The following is a 6,882-nucleotide window of genomic DNA, read 5'->3' on the forward strand; positions in this document are numbered from 1 at the left end:
GGAGAACTCTGATGCATTTGTTGCATGTTACCAAGTAGGTTTCTACAGAGAAACTTCTGCCCTGTTCAGCCCTCTCCATTAATGCTGCACATTAAAGTTTAAAGAGTTATTTATTTACAAACAACCTTTGCCTTCCTGCCTGTAAGCTTTTAACCCTGTTGTCTTGATTGACATCCTAACACTGGCAGACTGCCCTTGCCTTCTTAAAATTCCTGAATCACTCCAGAAGAACACTTTCTCCTATGGACCAGGCAGACTATCCTTAGTCCCACAGGGTTCACACTCTGTCTCAAAAAAAAAAAAAATCACGTGGCTTTGCTGATGCCCGAGTCCAAAAGTTCCCTTTCCTTCTGTGAACGTCATAGGCACAAAGAAATTTCTTCTGTGAATGTGAGTATGCAAGTCTATCCAGACTTCAAAAAGCCTTGCTGTTGGGTGTCTGAAGTTTGTCACACTGATTTCCAGAAGTCCTGGGAGTATATGAACCTCACATTCCCTGTTAGATCTCATCTGTCTGGAACGTTGTGGACAGATAGAAGTCCCCTTTATTTAAAGAAAAAAATAAAAGCATGTAGAAAGCCACAGCACTCCTGGGACTTCCATTACCATTCAAAGGAAGAGCTCCCTGCAGCACGGTTGCATCCTGAGCAAGCCCTTGCCACCGGTACAGGGAAGCACAGCCACAGGCAGGGGGGTGACACAAATAACCCAGTGGTCACAACAGGCGCCATCGGCTGAGGTTGTGTTTCGCAGTTCCCTTCCTCAGATCAGAAGCAGCTATGCCACACATTCCAGTGTGAAAGCTGGTGCTGGGATCGTCCTTTTGAGCTTGGCCTTGTCCTGTTTCCCGCTCCTTCCCCTTTCTCTACCCTTGCTTCTCACTTGTGCTCCAAGCCCCCCCCTTACTCATTGATTTAATTATTTATAAAGTGTAGTTCTAATACTCTAGTTAATCTCTTGCATTCTTTTCTTCCCAGTTTAGGTGAGTGACAAACCCAGTGATATATGTAACGTCAATTAATGTATTGATCAGCCTACAGCATTCACCATCTCAAACTGGAACAGCCAGCGCCTGTCAGCCCCCACTACACCCCAGGACATCCAAGCTGCAGAGATGCTTTGGCCCACCTCACCATGTTATTGCTCCACCTGCAAAGGCAGAGCCACAACTCAGTGCTAGGACACAAGCACCAAGGTAGTTTTTAACGCTTGCAGCCTGGTCCTTATCGTGGTGCCAGCCCTTTCTTTCAAAATGCAGCACGTGCAGAAAGATGTGCTTTGACAGTCTGTCATCCTTTCCTCATGCTCAGAGTCCTCACAGCAATTGCCCCCTGGCCAACAGGCCTTCAGCCAGTGCTGAGCAAAGGAGTAAAGTCTCCTCAGCACATTCACTCCTTTGTTTTTCCTGGGGCTGCCTACTCTGGGTGCTCAGAAAGAGCCCAGCCTTCCCCAGCTGCAGAATCCCCCGTGCGTTGGCACCGACTCCCATGCCAGAGCTTGAAGCAGAGGGAAGAGCGGACTGGTTTGTGCACAGACAGTGCTGTACAATAGCTCTGTTTGCTGAGAGACACTCACATGCTGCCTGCAGTGATGCTTAGGGCACAAAGTAGTAGGGGGTCTGCCTCAGAGCACCCGCGTGACGTTTGCGGGGGCAGCTATTGAGGAGGTTAGCAAAGCAAATTAATCCTCAGGCTCAAAATCTTGCTTTGGCAATTGGGATCAATAGCAACTATTCACTAAAAGCACAGAAGAGGACAAGCCAAGTAACTTTGCCCTGTACCACCCAGACACACACCTACGCTGGCCCAGGACCTGGGGCACTCTCTGTGCAAGTCAGCAGGAACAGACTCATGCAAAGCAGCAAAAGAAAGCAGAGGCCTCTCTCCTTCAGCACTTGATTTTCTTTGCAAATCCAGCTTTTGATTCAGGCTTTGTAAGGAGGAGCCATAACACGATCAAGTTTGGGCAGAACTTGCCCTGAAGATGTAAAGACATACGCAAAGGGGAGCAAGCAAGGGATGCGCTCAGCCCTGGCTTAAAGGCAGCCACCAGCTATGCCCTAAAACCATCCAAGGACCAAATTAAGCCAACAAGGCTCATTTGCAGCAGAAACTGCTCAGCTGCACTGGTGAGAGGCTGGGCTGGGCAGCTGTACACCTCAAACACCTCTCCCCTTCCCTCTGTCAGCAGTGACCCCTGTACCCCCTCCCCCCCACTGCCTCCCTGCTGTAAGGCAGCTTTTTAAAGACACATATGGCTGTGACTAACAAAGCCGCTGGTTTCACATTCATTAAGGGGTGTTTGATCTGTCAGCCCTGGACTCTGCAGCCTTGGCACTCGCTGCCTGCGATGTCTGACACCAGGAAGGGATCAGGCCCTGAAGCTGGCAGAAGCTACGGAGGGAGGGACGCTGCATTGCGAAATTAGAGGACAGCAACCTGCGATCGTAATTTGGCTTAAAGCAGCAGGAGGAAGAATTTCTCAGGCAGCTATTTTTGACACCAAGGATTTTGACAAGGATGTCTCTTGCCCTTCTGTGCTGCCTTTGTGCCTATTCTGTTCTCTAAGGAGAATTTAAAGGTGAGCCATAAAACAGAGAAAGGGGGGAAGAAGAATTGTGTTGGCTTAAAAAGCTGCAGTAAGTGCCAGTGGCGAAGGCAGGCTGAGGACCTGCTTCCCACCTGGGGAATGGCCCATATTTTCAGTGTGCTGAGGTGCCAGCAAACTCTTCTGAGGCAGTATCTCAGGAGGTACTTGTTGAACATCTTGGATTCACACACAAATGGGTTGAGGCTGTAACATCTCCACCCGTCAGGAGACATTTCTAGTGCTACGCTGCCCTGAAAAGCTTCAAGTCTCAGCAGCCTTTCTGACCCTCAGGGGCCGTGAAGCCAGAGCTGAGCACCCATGTCTAACCCACATCCCCAGACACCATCAATGTGATGAGATGCGCTCAACATCAGACGGCAGGAGAACCCAGAAGTCCTGGCTCCCACTTTCAGGTTCCCCCACAGCTTACTTTTTATACTTGTCTAAAAGGAATACCTCCATTTTGTCACATAAAGAAGCACGAGCTTCTTTCTTAACCAACAGTGCAAACATTCCCATAAAACCTGACCCTGAGGGGCAATGAACAATTGCAACACCCACTGACTCCAGACAGATTCATGGTGCCTTCCCTTCCTGAGATGCTCCCCTCATCATCCGACAGCTATCTGTTTACTTTTGGACACAACACTAGATGAGGGTTTCCTCAGAAAAGCAGCTAGCAGGGCTGAACACTGAGCATGTAAATTCTTCACTTAGCAACTCTCAAATCCAGAGCCACAGGGTTGGTTTTTTTTTAGGAGAGGTGCTCCTCCTGATGCCACCAGATAGCAGCTTTCAGGTGAGACCACGGGAGACCACAACACCTGAGCCTGCAGAGGCTTCTGCGTGGCAAATCCTCCCTTTCACCAGGCACTGCCTGTATTCTTCAAAGGGATTTCATTATGCTATATTAAAAAATTGCCCTCAAGTAAAGGAAAACCCTCAAACAGAGGAGCACAGTGAATTCATATCAGTGACAATTTATTTCTTCAGTCTCTCATCTCGGGCTGTTGCCTACAGGGTTGAGATGAGGTCTCTGTGTGTGCGTATGTATTTTCATCTCATCGCTGCTGAAAAACAGCAAGGCTTTTCACACGGTTTAATGAAACAGCTCATCCTGTTGGCCACCTGCACAGTGTCTCTTTATCTCCCCTTGCTTTCAAGGGCAGGGGAGTCCACTGGCATAGGCTACAGCCAGAATTCTGGAATACCTTTGAGCCAGTCTCTTGCACACCGCCTTTTCATCTATGAAAGGTGACTGGTAATGCCTTCATCCCAGGACAGGCTGTGGGATGTCAAAAAATTAAAACCTGATGGGGAAAAAGTCTGCTGTTGAGGCACAGCTACAGCGCTTTAGAAATGCACCCATGATCCCAAGATGTGGATGGATAGAAAAGCACATACTTCAGTGGTGTTGCAGGGACTCTCAGCAGTGTGTACCTGCAGTACTAGCCCTGTCAACTGACCCCACAAAATGAGAGCTCACTTTTAGATGTTCTTCCCAGGTCTGTTGGTGCCTCACCTCTCAGGATACGACAAGACCTCTTCCCTTCCCAGGACATCTCAAAAGTTTTCTATAGCCTGACACCTCTCAAATTTTGCATTGGAATTTGGAGACGGGAGGCATGAGCTGAATATGCTGCAAAGTCAGAGCTGATTGCCATTACAATTCTCCAGGAACATATAAATGAACATTTCATTTAATCATTCCATATTCTCCAAGGACTCTGCCTGTCTCGCTGTCCAAGGAGGGTTCCTGCACATGCAAACACACTTTATATATAAAAAATCACCCTCAGTAAAAGCACATAAGTAAACATATGCCAGAGCATGTCTCCTATCACAAAGACACCGTCATGTGTGTAGAGAGCCTCCTTCACATCATAAACAGCCAGGTTCAAAGCATCCTGAACAAAAGGGCAACCCCCTAGGGTCTCACACCACGTTTGTACAGGCAGAACAACTTACGGCCTTGCTGCAGCATCCTCGTGATCCTTACTCCAGGAGACAATTTCACTACACAGAGCTTGGTGAATCCCAACACCTGGCCCTGCAGGGAGCTTTCTGGGTACCAAAAAAACCCAAAACCAACCAAATAAACAACCTTAAAAGTACTAAGGCTGTGCTCAATCTTTCAGGAATGAGTAGGAAGAGAGGGATACACACCCATGCCAGAAAAGAAGCAAAGTGAAGAGCCTCAGTAGTTGTGTTGTTGTAGTACCTGCATTGCCTACCTGTAACTGAAGCCTGGCTGCAATGGATGGAGTAAATATCCAGTTACTCAGCTGCTCTGAAGTATTTTGTAACTAAGCAGACAGACAAGCACAGATAATTGCATTTGTTTTGTATATAGAAAGGAATGATACGGATGTCATAGAGGAAATTGTGGCAGGGATGGGATTTTTTTTATCAACTCAGTGTAGGTGAAAGCATTAACTGAGGGGCCTTTTCATACCCTCCTCTGCTCTAGTGGAGTTCTGGCATTTGGAAAGACAGGGTGGAGAGGTATAGCTTCTAGAAAACAGGATTTCATGTCAAACATTGATAGAAGTCAGCAATTCCTCTCTGGAAATGCCAGGAAGGAACACTTAGGTAACCAGACAACTGTATCTCACTACATTAGGTAATTCTTCAAGGGTACAGTGAAGTTGCCTCAAGCAGGCAGGCTCCAAGCCACTGTTCAAAACCAATTTCTTCAGCTTCATCTGTCTGAAAACAAGCATGGAAGAACAGCTAGGAAGCAGGAACAAATACAGGTATTCACATGACCTAACCGAGACACTGCCAGACTAATGGTTCTAGCATCCCTCAGTGGCGCTCAGGGAAGAGAAACTCTCCAAGGGTGAGCTACAGAACCTGTCGGATGGATGAAGGAGGACCAAAAACACTATATAAAGCAAGTAAAGGAGACTAGGAACTGAGATTGGAGAGCTTGAAAAGGAAAATGATGGCCCTTGAGCCTGACAAGGATGAGGCTACATCCATAAATCCAGGCTCCCACCAAAGGACTCGCCAGCTGTGCAGCCCAGGGATTGGGAACAGCAGGACACCGGTGGCTGGCTGCACTGCCCTTGTTCCAGTCGCTCCCAGCCCTGCTTGACCCGCCCCGAGGAGCCAAGGTCCTGCAGATCCTTGTGTCCTACCTCTCCCACTGGCACCAGTGAGCCCAGGACAGGCAGCAAAGCTTTCCTGGCCACATGCCTCCACACCGGTTCTGCCCAGAGCACCCGCACCGGTGCGTCAGTGCCACAGCGGAGCTGGATGGAGGAGCATGGAGGTGTGGAAGATGCAAGAGACTGTCACAGCCCCATGCCTGCTGGCACAGTCAGGAAAAATAAACCTTAATTCTTTCTCTCCCACAATTTTAAATTTAAGTCTGTCTCCTTGACAGAACAGGCTGCAAAGCAAAGCATTTTTTTTCCTTCCTCCTCTTTCATCCATTTCAAATGTCAAGCAAATTGAGGCCAGCTCTGAAGGGCTAAAAAAGTGGGCCTCTTGCAGCTCCAGAACACTGACTTGCATCACACTGGGGATCTTAGCTCCTTGTTTTGTAAATAAGTCAAGGGCAGCTGGAATAATATACCTGTCAAACAACAGTGAGCTTCCAATTCCCTTTGACAGCATCAGCTCACATGTGCTGCCTGCCTCTTGCAAGAGTCTGCTAGAAAGAATCAATTCTTTAAACATACGCTGATGTATAAACACGTTACTCTGTTGCTTTGGTATGTTCTGGCCATTGACCATGGACCTGAGAGAGGCTTCAACTCCAATCTTCATTTCTCATTTTGGTTTCAGGCCAGATCTGGTTCCAGCCTTCCATGGTGAGATTTACTACAGGCGATGCAGGTGAGGCATGCCGGCAGCTCAGCCAGCGCTTGGGTTTATGACCCTGTTCTTCAGCTATGACTGTCACGTGCTAATCAGTTCAGCTAAAAGTCTCCATGCAAGGGGCCTGTCTTCTAAAATCTGACAGGGGGAGTTTTGTTTGGGTAAGTTTGCTGCTTCTGAGAAGGTAGGTAGGTTTGTAGAGGAAAAAAAAAAAAACACATCCCTTACCTGCAGTAAAAAAAACAAACAATATTTTGGCTGAATTTTTGTCATTGCCTCCATACTGATATGTAGACACTCATTAGAAAAGTAGAATACATTCAAGAAAAATAAACAGCTATAGTGCTCTGCAAATAGAATTTTATTAAAGTTTGTCGAGCACTCATATTTTGACAGCTGTGTCATGGTGAAGCTCTTGTGGAAATTCAGTGTTATGTTGTAGTCAGTGCAGGCATTAGAGACTGC

Source organism: Falco rusticolus, chromosome 16 (assembly GCF_015220075.1).
Source record: "Falco rusticolus isolate bFalRus1 chromosome 16, bFalRus1.pri, whole genome shotgun sequence".
Classification (NCBI taxonomy): Eukaryota; Metazoa; Chordata; class Aves; order Falconiformes; family Falconidae; genus Falco; species Falco rusticolus.